The following is a 13868-nucleotide window of genomic DNA, read 5'->3' on the forward strand; positions in this document are numbered from 1 at the left end:
CTAACTGATCGGAGAACGATTTGGGCGCCGCCCGGGTCAGGGACTACGCTCCTGGCCTCGGGCGGTTGGCGGAAAAGCAAGAGATCATAACGGGGTGCGGGGTAGGGGGGCAGGGAGAACCTCATTTTAGCAATTGTACGCGCTTGTGTAAAAGCAGCCTGCAAAAGTAAAGCGGGGCCGCTGCTCCGCCACCGGCGGATGGGGGCCCTCGGGATGCCCGCCTTCCGTTGTCTTTCCTTTCCCCGGCTCCCACCGTTCCCACTCGGGTGCGTTTTCCAGGGCGGCAGGATTTGCCGCTCGCTGGACGCGGCCGCTTATTCTTTTGCCCTTATATGACTTCCGTATTTCTCGTCATTTGCTTTCTGCCGCTTGCACTGCAAGCGATTTCAATGTTTATTGGCAGCCAGGTCAAAGAAGGAGAGAAGACTTGGTCAACTGGAGACTCGTTTGCAACTTTGGGGTCTCCAAGGAAGGCGGCCGGCTTCAGACTCATATGGGTGCAGTGATGTCACTTAAGCCTCTCCCCGTCACTGGTCGGGGGTTCTGAGAGAGGGTTAGTCTCAGTCATGGCCTCACGAGCTGCGTGGAGACTTGACGAGGTCTGGGTGTGAACAGAGTCTTAGGAACAACTTGACATTGAGAAGTGCGGTCTGCCTCTGCTCCACAAAGGACATCCTAAGCAAGTTAATGGAGCGAGGACAGATTGGGAGAAGATACTTGTCGAGGTTAAAAGAGAAAGAAACCGCACACGACAGAGTGACGTTTGACCCTTCGCTTATGCTAGACACAAAAAAATTAGCTCAAAATGGATCGAAGCCCTAAATATGAAAGACCAAACTGTAGAACTCTCAGGAGAAAACTAAGGAGTAGATCTTCTTGACTTTGGATTTGGCAAAGGATTCTCAGCTGTGACCCAAAAGCAGAACAACCAAAGGAGAAAATAGATTGGATTTCATCAGAATTACAAACTTCTGTGCATCAAAAGACACCATCAAGAAAGTGAAGAGGAGAAAACAGGAGATAGCGAGGTGAAAGAAGATGCTCCACGTTGGTCATCAAGGAAATGCAGGTACGAATCACAATGAGATGCTGCTTGGCACCCACGAGGTGGGCTGGACTCAGAGTCAGACAAGTACAGGTGAAGAAGCGGAGAAAGTCAAGACCCTCACCCACCGCCGGCGGGATCGTACGCGGTGTGGCCACTTCGGAAGACAGCCCGGGGGCGGGGGTGGGGGATCCTCAAATAACGAAACGTGGAGTCAGCATATGGTCCAGCAATTCCTCTCCTGGGTAGATACCCGAGCAATAGGAAAATGCGTGCACACAGAGACACTTGAACCTGGATGTCCGTGGCCACCCGAGTGTCCGTTAACGGATGGACGAGTGAGCAGAACGCGACAGAGCCGCGCACGGAAGGCCAGCCGCACCTACCCGTGCTACCGCACGGACGGACGCGGAAACTTTCGCCGTCTCGGGGACGGAGGCCGGTTAAAGAGGACGACGTGTGATGTGATCTCGTTTCGATGACACGGTCAGGATAGGTGAATCCATAGAGACGGAAAGTAAGTCGGGGTGGCTTAGGGCAGGGAATGGGGTGGGGCACGAGGTGAGAGCTACCGGATATGGGTGTCTTTCGGGGGCAATGGAAATGTTAGATAAGGGTTACACATTATCTGCGAATATCCTAAAGTCCATTGGATTATTTACTCTGTGGGTGATTTGTATGGTATTTGAATGATATCTCAAGAAAGGAGTTTTAAAAAAAAAAAAAAAAACGAGAGATGGGAGATGTAAAGCACAGAATGGGGAACATGGTAACACGGCAGGAAGTATGTATGGTGAGGACCAGGCGTTTGGGGCGATCCCTTCGTACGGCACGTGAATGTCTAATCGCTCCGTTGTACACCTGAGACTAATACCATATTATACGTTAACTGTAATTGAAAAGTAAAAAAAAAAAAAATTCTTTAAAGATTAAAAAAATTAACCACGAAGAAAAAAAGTGAGAGAGACTAATGTCTAGAATACACAGGAATGGCCACAAATCAGCGAGGACAGGGGCCCCCCACCCCAGGGCCGTGGCCTGTTAGGGCCCGGGCTGCGCAGCCGGAGGTGAGCATCAGGCCGGTGAAGCTTCATCCGTGTCTGCGGCCGGCGTCACCCAGCACCTCAGCTCCGCTCAGACCATCAGGCCTTAGACACTCACAGGGGCTCCGGTTCCTGGTGCCACGAAGGTTGGGGACCACGGAGCTAGAAAGAGGAGGTGACCCCAAGGGAAGCACGAGGATCTCAAGGCAGCGCCTGGAGGAGGAAGCTAGCAGGCGCTCGCGCCCTCTGGAGCGTCCTGCCGCGCGCCTTCTGGCTCCCCGTGTTCCTGGCTTCCCTGGGCCCCTGGGCTGGTAGACGCATCGCTCCGGCCTCTGCCGCGTTGGCACACGGTGCTCTCCCCTACGTGCCTGTCCCTCTTCTTCTGACAAGGACAGCAGTCATTGGGTTAGGGGCCCGCCCTACTCCGACACGCCTTCACCTTAACTAACGACATCTGCCAGGACCCCGCTTCCAAATGGGGTCTCGTTCTGAGGTTCCAGGAAGGGTGTGAACTTCGAGGGAACACCGTCTAGCCAGTGCAGCCCCTTACGTGAGCCCCACCCTTCAGACGTCTGGCCGGGATTGGTGGGGGATCCGAGGCCTGTGCTCTGGGCGCTGTCGCCCCGAGGGTCCCACAGAGGAGAGCTCCAGTGGGGTCGCAGGTGCGTGAGGGACTCAGGACGACTAGAGTGGCCCAGGCAGGGGATGGGTAGAGGGCAGAGCCACGGAGCTGAGGTGGGTGGGGTCCTCGGCGGAACTGGGTCCTGCACGAGGAAGGTGGAGAAGTCGGGAGGTGGTCAGAGCCAGGACCCCCCTCTCACACATCTGTACAAACGTGGGGCAGAGAAGGGACTCGAGGAAATGGCATGGGGACCAAGGAGAAAGAGAAGCCTTTAACAACGTCCTCAAAGAAACCGAGATGAAGATGGACAGAAATGTGGGTGAAGCCATTGCTCTTGGCTCAGGTTGGGGGAGCTGACGGTGAGGTCGGGGGCTCGGGCCCTGCCTCCTGCTCTGTTCCTGGCTGCTGCTCCCTTGCTATGTAAGTGACCTTGATTTCTGAGGTGGGGTTCCTCCCTTCTCGGGGTTAATGATTGGTGAGTGTTACAGATAACACTTGGGCAAAGATTGCATACTTTACATTCTGGGCCACCAGCCCCTCTTAAAGGGGCAGGACTGGTGGCCTTGGGGACGGCTACGGTGTACGTGACGGACAGACGTCCAGTGAGTCTTTGCTACGGGGCTGTCTGTTTCTCAGCGCCCCTGGCCTCTCCTCACAGGTGGCAGTAGTACCCCACGCCTGCCACCTCAGTGGTGATGACTAACAATGTCTTTAAACATTGACACATGTCTGCCGGGGGACCAGATTGTCCTCTTGTCGAGAACCACTTGTCTCTGTTTAAACCCTTATGATTTGTCCCTGTCGCCGGAGTCTCTCCCATCTGTCCTCCGTGCTTTAGCAAGAACGCAAACCCGTCTGTGGCCCCTCCCCCCACTGGATAACATTTAAACTGTTCAACTGTCATGAAACACCCCATGCAGCCCGGTCCGATCTTCCTTTCATTCTTGGTGCATCCCTGCCTCTAACTCCACACCCGCCCCCGCCCGCCACGCTCCAGCCGAACCGAATCACACCAGGCCCACGGGGCCTCTGCATGCATTGCTCCCTCGTCCGAAGGGCTCTCTCTCCTTCTCTCCTTATTCACTTATCGAGATCCTTCCTTTAAGGCTCAGCACCAGAGCCCCCCTTCAACCCTTCCTACATCCCCCCGCAGCTGCCGTTTCCTCCTGGTTCTAGGACGCCCCTGCATCCTCCCCGATCACGTCCTCACACTCCTTTGTAACTCCCTGTCCACAAGTCTCTCTCTTCTATTGCTTCCTTGAGGTCAGGGACCGCATAGTAATTTCTTCAGATCCACAGGGACCAATACAGCGCCTGGCATGGGGTGGGTGCCCGTGTTTTGGTTTTGGAGTGAACGAATGGACAGAGCATGTGGGTGAGGGGGGTGGAAGAGATGTTAGGAACGCGGACCCCTGAACAGTTTCCATCCGTTGCTGCGGGTGGCATTCTAGCAGAAACACATTCTGGATGGTGAGGTTTCAACCAGTGGCTTTTTTTTCAGCCCCATTGGGATACAGTTGCCATATGCCACCGCTTACGTTTAAGATATAGAATGTGTTGATCGGATACACTTATGTATTGCAACATGATTACTACGGTAGCGTTAACTGACACTTCCATCACATCACACAATCACCACTTCTTTTTTTGTGGCGAGAACATTTAAGATTTACTCTTTGCTTCAGTGGCCATGGCACCCTGAACAAACCCAATCCCGTCTGATCTCGGAAGCTAAGCAGGGTCAGACCTGGTTAGCACTTGGATGGGAGACCACCTAGGAAGACCAGGTGCCGTAGGTGTAAAATATACAAAATAAGGGATTGTAAGCTGACAAGGTCCTTGCAATCTGTGAGGTAAAAAAAAAAAAATTACTCTTTGGGCAACTTTCTAGTATATATCCAGTATTATTAACTATTATCACTATGCTGTATTTGAGATCCGCAGAACTCACCCATCTCTAACTCAAAGTTTGTACCGTTTGACCAGCATGTCCCATCCCCCGAGCCCCAGCCCCTAGTAACCATCATTCTAGTCTCTCTTTCTACAAGTTTTACTTTTTAAATTCCACGTATAAGTGAGGTCGCACAGTATTTGTCTTTCTCTCTCTGACTTATTTCGCTTAGTATAATGCCCTCAAGTTCCATTCATCTTCCCACAAATGGCAGGATTTCTTTCTCATGGCTGAATCAGTTTCCCGTGTACGTAGCACATCTTCTTTACCCATTCGTCTGTCGACGGACGTTTAGGTGGTATCCATTTCTTGGCTGTTGTGAATAATGCTGTGATAAACACGGGTGCAGATATCTCTTCGAGGTCCTGTTTCCCTTCCCTTAGGACATATACTCAGAAGTGGGATTGCTGGATCACATGCTAATTCTATTTTTCATGTTTGAGGACCCTCCATCCTGTCTCCTGTAGCGGCTGCACCAATTCACAATTCCATCAACAGTGCACGAGGGTCCCCTTTTCTCCACGCCCTCGCCAGCACTCGTAATCTCTTGCCTTCTTGATGATGGGCATTCTGACAGGTGCGAGATGCCTCCTCACCGCGGTTCTGATTCGCATGTCCCTGATGAGTAGCGACGGTGAGTGCCTTTTCATGTACCCGTTGGCCATGTGTGCGTCTTCTCTGGAAAAATGTCTGTTCGGTTCCTCTGCCCATTTTTAAATCAGATGTTGTTGTTGTTGCTATTGAGTCATATGAGTTCTGTATTAACCCTTACCAGATATGTGACTTACAAATATTTTCTCCCATCAAACCAGGGAAGAGTCTTTTTATGGTATTGCAGGCCCCTTAGGGCAAGGATGGCTGAGAGCCACAAGGTCACATTCAGAAGGGCCCTGCACTGGTTTAATGCTCTGTTATCTCTGTCTTGAAGTTCTAACTTTTGAACAAGGGGCCCTGCATTTTCATTTTATACCGGGCTCTGCCATTTTTGTAACTGGTCCTAGCTTTAAAGGTCAAAGTTTGGACCTGGCTTTAGAGGGCCAAGGAGGGGTAGGGCAGGGAGACATTGGGGGTGGGGGTTGGGGGAGGACAGTCATGTTAGCCCACTGCAGGGCGTGAAGGTAGGTGAACTGGGTTGTTAAGATTGAGGGGTGAAAAAAATAACAGAAAAGAGTCAGGGGCGAGGCTGAGTTTCAGAGGGGTCCAGGCCAGGGATCAGGAAGAGAGCCTTCAGGCAGATTAGCAGCAGCAGTGAAAATGTCACAGGTGACTGAGGCCAAAGTCTTGGAGGCCCGCTTCTGGGTGTGGCTTTGCTGGCTTCTTTCCATTCCTCTCTCTAGCACATGCTTTCGGCGACTCTTCTGTTGTCCAGCTGCCCGGTTGCTGAAGGAAAGGCTCGATTTCTTTTAGAGCAAATGCCCACTTGATGAAGTTACAGCCCCAGGTCTGGAGGGAGGGTGGGGACTGGAGGAGCCTGATGTCTGCGACATTATGCACCAGAAGACAGGAAGCCCTGGGGCAGGAGCAGACTCGCGCTCCAGTCTGCAACCAGCACCAGGAGACGCAGGAGCAGCTCAGCCTCTGAAGGTGTGCTGGGGTGCTTCTCATCCACCTTAGACTGCCTTCCTCCTCCTCCTCCTCCTGCACCTTCATCATCATCATCATCATCATCATCATCCTCATCATCATCATCAATTTTCTTTCTTTCTTTCTTTTTTTTTTTTTGCTAAAGGGTGTGAGATTTTATAAATAAGAGAGAAAAAGAAAAAACAACCCATGTTATCGTAATTACCCATATCAGTAGCGAGATGGGTGAGGCCCAGGCAAGTCGCTCAGGTTAACAGCCAGACCAAGGATGAAAACCTGGTAGGGCTGGGCTCAGAGAGAACATAATGACACGGGCTTTGGGCACCCGGTTCTGCCAGAGCAGCACCCACGCTCCACATTTTGGGTTTCATCTTCTTCTCATTTGTTCCCCACTAGGATTTGGTGCAGTTTTGTTGTATAAGTTTCTGGCCAAGTGAGCTGTGCTCAGGGAGGGGTTCGCATTGTGTGTTCTCATTAAGGCGAGGCGGGTCTGCAGGCGGGGAACCTAAAGGAGGTGACACTCGGGATAGACAAAGGCCACTGACCAGCTCGTCTCTGTAGTTAGGAGGGTCCCTACCATGTCGGTGTGGGGGATCCTGGGTTTTCCTAAGGAGCGAATACGCACCATGCCCACCACTCAGAGGCCCAGGCATCACTTGGCAGGAGCTCTGTGCACCTGGTTTTGCTTAATCCCGAAGGTGACGCTGCCGTAGGCACCGACCCTGGGGCCACACAGCTAGTCGGGGGAGAATTGGGATTTGCACCTGGGTCTCTACAGCTCCTAAACCTGCAGCCGTCCCTGAAGGTCATTGCCTCCCTGTGACATGGTGGCGTCAAGACCTGTAAAGGGCCAGTGAACACTTTCCCCTCCGTGAGGCGTGCCCCGAGCCCCGTCGTTGGTGTGGGCAGCCCTTCTGCATCTGGAGCTTCTGGGTCCGAGCTAGGACAGGTGCCTGAGGAAAGCCCCACTGCACTGGTAAGCAAGCCCACGCCTTCACGTACGTATGCTTAAAAAAAAAAAAAATCTTCCAACCAAGATGACACCTTGGTGTATCTTCTACCAACTTAACGGCATGATAACTTATCCTCAGAAGCAGGGCCCAAGACTGAAAAATTAGCTTTTTGGTAAGGGTTAGATGTAGGGGCTTCGTCTCTGATTTCAAGCTACTGGAGCCTGTTTGGGATAAAGCCAGGTTCCACGCACAGGAGGCCTCCCCTTAAAGCTTCGACTCGCCATTCGGGATGTGGGTCCGTGGCAGAGCGGGCAACCGGAAGGCCCCTCCCCAGTGGGGCTTTACTGAGGGTCCCGACGACCAGAAGCCTCCTTGCTGACACCAGGTGGCTGCAGCTCTGGAGGGTTCACCTGAGGGGCAGACAGAGCTGACCTCCCAGGCACTGGCCTAATGGCCTCTGCCCAGCGCAGGCGTCCAGCTTCCTCAGTGGGCATCCTTTGCTCTGGACACAATTCGATGCCTCTAAAATTGTAGGAACTGATGAGTGGGTGTTTTTCACAGGCCTCCATGGTTTTGGGGATTTGTGATCACTCAGAGTAGAAAAGTTTTTGTTTGTTTGTTTTTGTTTTGTTTTATTTATTTATTTATTTTTGTCATGGGGCTCTGACACTTGTCTAAAGCAGCAGGGAGCAGGGGCCAGGCCAGGCTGCATGTCTCAGTGGTCAGGAATAAGTACATCTACTAGAAACTTAAGACCAGACTTTAAGTGCTTCTCCCTTATTTTTGTCTTCGGATCTGGCCACATGCTCTGGTGCGAAGGAGGCTCATCAATCACATTTCTAGGGCAGAACCTAATTGGTCTCCACGCGTTCTATTCTGAGCGTTCAAATTCAAACCACGGGCTTCAGGCAGAGAACGTCGTGCCCAGAATCAAGACTAATCTGAAGGAGTTGAAGACCCGGAGGCATTCTGTGCCACCTCCGATCTAGCAGTGTTCTTTCCCCGGTGGCGGAGTGACAGGAAAGCCTGATTCTGTTCTGAACAGGCAAAGGGAACGGCGCTGTCCTAGGAGTTGGTTTGAGCTTAAAGAAGCTCAAATTGGGTGACGTTTAAAGAAGCCCGTTCCCTGGGACATCAGATAAGAACTGCGGGGCGATGCAGACACACCTGAGCCGGTCCCGACTTCAGGGTTTACCATCTAGTTGGAGAGGAAAGGCACCTACAAAGAACACGCACTGCGCACCTGTCAGATGCGGGTTTCGGAGGGAGAAATAGTGGCATATTTTAGAAAGGGTTGTAGATATCCTTGGGGCGAGTGTCTCGGTGGAGGCAGGGTGGGCGTGACCGCGTATACTACAGTACAAGTTGGGCCGCACAGTGGAGACCTGTCCTTTTCTGGCCTGACCCCAGGTGCTCCAAGAAGAGGGATGGGGCGGGGCTCCTGGGGCGGCCCATGGAATTTCTGCTCAGTGGGGTGCCGTGAGTCAGGCACCTGGTGAGAACAGTTTGGGAGTGGGGAAAGGGGTAGGGGTCCCCCTGGAGGCCACATCCCGCAGCACCAGCCTCTGCTAGCCTAGCGGCTCAAATAGTCCCCAGGTCCAAGTTCAAGGCCCACCGAGCATCATCAGGGCGTGTCCTCTCAGTAGGCCAGAGCACAGCTCCTTTCTCATTGGCTGTTAGAGGGTGAGCGGCAGGCACATTGCCCATTGGCTATGAGGATGTGGTCGCCCCTCCCACCCCGTGCTCTAAGCTCCGCCTTCCCACCCCTGTGGCTGCAGACAGGCCGCCTGGTGTTGGTGTAGAGCGCATTCAGGGAGTTGGGAAGCCCGCGCATCCTGGTAGAGTGTGTGCCCACTGTGGACAGGCCCTGTGCCAGGGACTGACCCCATGTGGAGTGACGCACATGTGTCCCTCAAGCCCTTAGGGATAGCACCACCCTTCTAAATTCCTCTCCTCCGTTGCCTGGCCTCCAAACCACGTGGCTCTATAAATTCAGCAATGGAATGGGCCTTGGTATTCCCAGCGGTGTTTCTCACTATTACATTTCTTCCTTTCATTCGGTCCTTACTCTAGCCTCAGATTCTTTTACTGTGTTTCCCACTGTTTCTGGCCTCAAATGTTTCTGGAGCTAGAAGCATCCCTGATGTTGGTTTTATTTTCTTCTCGAAAGTGCGGAGCTGCATGTGAATTCCTTTTTTAGGTTGTGGTCCCCAGTTTGTGGGAATGCGTTTCTAGCTTGCTGAGGCTTCCTAACGACTACAGTAATCTGGCTGGGACGTGTCTGCATTCATGCCTGTCACAGTAACGGGACACCCTGGGCCCTAGTTTTAATCTCAAATAGGGACTTTTTAACTTAAAGTAGGTGGTTGCTTTTCCTCTTAGATTTGGGTCACATTTCTAATGTTTGAGTGAGATTATAATCTGTAAACTCCTGCCCAGGTCACTACACGGCTTCAGTAAAATTTGCATGCCTACTGTCCTTAAGATTTGTCTAAAGACCTTTGAACTTGGCAGAATTTTGAGTTCTTTTCAATTGTAAACTATGACATATATACAAATGAACACTAAACATACAAATATGGTTGTATGATTAATTATGAAGCAAACATATATCTCTAATCGAGATTAGCTCATTGTCCCAGAAGCACCCCAACTTACCTAACAATGACCCCCTTTTCTCCCTCACTCCACATTTAATGGTTCTAGTGTAAATCACTTCTTTACTTTTCCCTAGACTGTTTTGCCAACTACGTATGCATCCCTCAGGGATATAGATTGGTTTTGCCTGTTTTGAATTTTACATAAATAGAATCTTACTGAAGGTGTATTTTCACGTCTCACATATTTTGCTCAATTTAGCTGCGGGTGTTCATCGCCCTTAGTTTTCTACTCTGGGAGTTTGCAGCATTTTCTATATCGATCCTGCTGAGGATGGATAGCGGGCTCGTTTCCGGTTTGGGAGCATTATAAGCAGTGTTTCCATGAACCTTTCTGTGCATAGGAACTGGTGAATGTGTATACCTAAGTGTATAGCGTAGAATGCAATGGTGCAGCCGCAAGCCGCATGTGTCGGTTTTCCTAGTTTGTGCCTGTTTTTCAAAGTGGTCCCTGCATGTGTGCAAAGCCTTCCCAGGGAATCAGCAGACCCACGTCTCACCGGTCAGGGTTGGGGACAAACCGAGCTAACATCTCTGTGGATGCTCAGGCAGCAGGGGCTGTGACAGGGGCTGACTCCAGCTCATAACTGGCGTATCTGGTTCCTGAAGGAGGTGAAACGGGACAGGGTTTGGAAAAGTGGCTGGAGACAGGGGAGCCCTCTGATTCTAGGGTTTCGGTGTTGTAATACCCTGATTCCGACCAACGGCCTCAAGCAGAGCAGGTGGCGTGGGGGGACCCCCACACGGGAGCTGTTAGTAGTTATCTGTTCAATAATACATTCATAATTTCCAAAGGATTGTGTGGAAAAAAATAGTTTTTTTTTCTTTTTTCTTTTCTAGTTTCTCCTGAAGAGAACTCTTTGAAGCCGCTAGGTGGCGGGGTCAATCACATGTACGTGGCTAGGGTGTAAGGGGCAGCTCAGACTGGGAACCAGGCATTTGCATTTAAATTCAATCTTGTTTCGATTCTGTTTTTTGAACTCGTTAATCACTCAGTTTGAGAGACATGTTGTCACAAGAAGTATTTACAGGATGACATTGAACTAAAGGCCCTGGAGAATTACTCTTTTCTCAAACTAAAGATGGCATGAATTTCTCTTCTGCCGTGTTTCTCAATCAGTCCTTTGTGGCCTGACTGGATGTAAATTCTTTCCAGGCTTCATTCGGATAAACGAGCGTCAACTGAGTTTGCCCTTTTGCTTGGAAGTGGTCTTTTACTGTCCGAATCTGGCAACCTCCTCTGTTTGTGGTGTCTCTGAGTCTCTTGAGAAGTCTGCCTCCCTCTGCCTGACCCTTCACAAGCCCATCTGCTCACCGCTCCTGAGCTCTGTCTCCCTGGGGGACCCTCCCGCCTTCCCAGCAGCCCCAGGGGCCTGGATCATAGGGTCTCTCTTCTGTAGGAGGTCGGATGTCACACCACCCCTGCCTTTTATTATTAGTATTTTTTGAAGTTCAAAAGCAATTCGATTATTTGCAAATACAGCTAAAGCCACAGGCTTGAGGTTCCCCTCTAGATGGGAAGAAAGAGTATACAAATCTGGAAGTGACTTTGAGATGTTGACATAGAGATGGGCAAATAACCCCCGATTCATCTCCTTATTGTAAATTATCATTATAGTAAAACTGACTCCGCACCCCGTCCCCCCGCCTCCCGGGTACAGTTCCATGAGTTTTAACACACGTGTAGATTCACGTAGCCAACACTGTGGTCGGGATAAAGAGCCTGGTCTAACCGTCACTCTCAGAAAACTCCCGGTGATCCCTTTTCAACAGCATCCTGCTTTACGATGTGGCATCTACACCTAACCATTTAAAAACACGTCGTGCCACGTCCTCTGGCCATGATCATTTGGATCACTCTTTTCCGTAGGTAATGGGTTGTCCCCGCCGGGGGGGGGGGGGGACATCCCAGTGGCGTGGGGGTGAAGGAGGTAGGATGACAATGGCTTGTGTATTGTCCTTCGGTTCTTCTCCGCCAACATGGCAAGGAAGTATAGGTCGGTCAGACTGAGGACAAGTAAGATTTTTTTTTTTTTAAATAAGATTTATTGGAAGTACGTTTTAGAAGGAGATGGGCCACACTCGGGAGGGCTGCAGCCCTGTGGGATTTGGGAGGGGAAGAGACAGGAGAGTCCTACTGCGCAGGCGCTTACTCAGAATTCGGTCTGTTAAAATTAGATTCATGAACTTCCAGCCGCAGTCCCGACCTTATAAGGATGGTATAATGAGGCTGAAATTAGGGGCGCATGTGTTTGTGGCTGGTTTAGCCAGCCACTTTTACGGGCTTTGGGCTCTGGGATTTGGGTAATCTATAACCCTGAAAGACAGGCGTTTCTGGAAGGTCCTTAAGGAAGGTCAAGGGACGTTTCCATGGTTACAGAGCTGGGCCTTGGCTCCTGTCACGGATGCCTGACTAGCTGCCTGACAGGGTCATGTTCGTTTAGCTGTTTTCGAGATTTTTTTCCTTTGGTCTTTAGTTTTCAGCCATTGGATTACGTCATGTCGAGGCTGACACTCCTCTGAGTTAGCCCTGTATGGGGCTCACTGAGCTTCCTGAGTCTAAGTTTATGTCTATGAGAAGTTTTCAACCCTATTTCTTCACACAAACAAAAGTAAATGTTCCGGATATGCTTCATTTGCCTCTCTAGATATTTTTTTCCTGCCTTTCTCCAGTTTCCCCTGTGCCCTAAAGGGGTATCTTATATAGGTCACACCATTGGCCTCTCTTGTCCTATTGTGGCAACCTGACCCTGCCTGGCCATTTCCTGCTCAAACGAGTTTGTTCATGACTGCCCCTTCCCCCACCTCAAAGACTCTCCAACTAATATCTGTTCTTTCATGGCTGCCAACCAATTAACATTCTTTCTTATCTCTGTAGCAGTATGGGAATAACAAGACTGTATAAAACTGCCTGTTATGTTACAATTGGGGCTCAGCCTTTGGATAAGAATTTGCTGAGCAGGTGTTGCATCAATAAACGCCGCTTCCTGCTTACAGCCTCCGTGTCCCGTCTCTCCGTTCGAGGATCCGACAACACTATGACTTTTCGTTGGGTTTGGCCAGTAGGGAACATGAGGAAGAGATCGGAGGGGGATAGTTTGGACAGTCAGTCACCAGGACCCCTCACTGCCCGGTCGTCTCAGGCTGGCTGTGTTTCTGTGCGAAGGTGAGAGTTCAAATCACGCGCCATCTCCATGGGCTTCCTCTGTCTCTGGCTGAAGCCAGTAATTATTAGCTTTCTCTGTCATCTGGCCCTAGGGGCGATGATACCCACCCCCCGACCCACCTTGGCTACCAGCCCTGATATGGTATTGTCACTTGTAGTTACTTAGACTTTCCCGGTATCTTTATCAAACTCTTCCCAAATGACCCGCTTTGAGAGATAGAGTATTTTTTAAAAATTTTTTTGAATTTTTTTTTGGAGGCGGGGAGGGGACCATGATTAGCCTTATTCTGTCACCCCCAGGCAGCTGTTTCCCATTGGCATTTCAGGTTTTTGATCTTTTTCCAGGTTGGACATCCTGAGGGAAAAAGGCTCATTTGATTATCGCCACTTAGTTTTACAGGAACCGATACAGACAGGGTTTTTATAACTTCGAAGTTAACTCAAGAATAGGGAGTCCTAATGTGTATTTATTATCGTCATCATATCATTCAAACGGAGGAGGATATAAAATGTACATGTGCAGTTTTAATCAGAATAACCGTGTGTCCGCCATCTAGGTCAAGGAGAAAAGTGAAAGACACCGAGAGGGACCCGAGTGTTCGAGTGTTCCGGAACCAGTTGATACATCATTCTTCAGTTTCTGCGACTTGCAGTTGAAACGCTTGGCTTACCCCTTTTCCTCTGACGTGGACATACCGTGAGGAAGGTGAGAGCGTGCATCTCCCGGGCAGGCTCCCCGTGGGTTTAGCCATAGGGTATGAATGATTTTATTGTGTGGAGGACGCCACTTAACGACTCTGTTTTTCCTGTTTCACCCGCAGGTGTGGGGAAAGGGCCCTTAGCCACC

At 50.6% G+C, this 13868-nt stretch overlaps 1 pseudogene; it reads left to right on the forward strand.

Annotated features, from left to right (window-relative positions):
• The first annotated feature begins 4390 nt into the window (after positions 1 to 4390).
• On the forward strand, positions 4391 to 4509 carry LOC118611192 (annotated as a pseudogene).
• The last annotated feature ends 9359 nt before the right edge of the window (positions 4510 to 13868 follow it).

Source organism: Rousettus aegyptiacus, unplaced genomic scaffold, assembly GCF_014176215.1.
Source record: "Rousettus aegyptiacus isolate mRouAeg1 unplaced genomic scaffold, mRouAeg1.p scaffold_m13_p_13, whole genome shotgun sequence".
Lineage (NCBI taxonomy): Eukaryota > Metazoa > Chordata > Mammalia > Chiroptera > Pteropodidae > Rousettus > Rousettus aegyptiacus.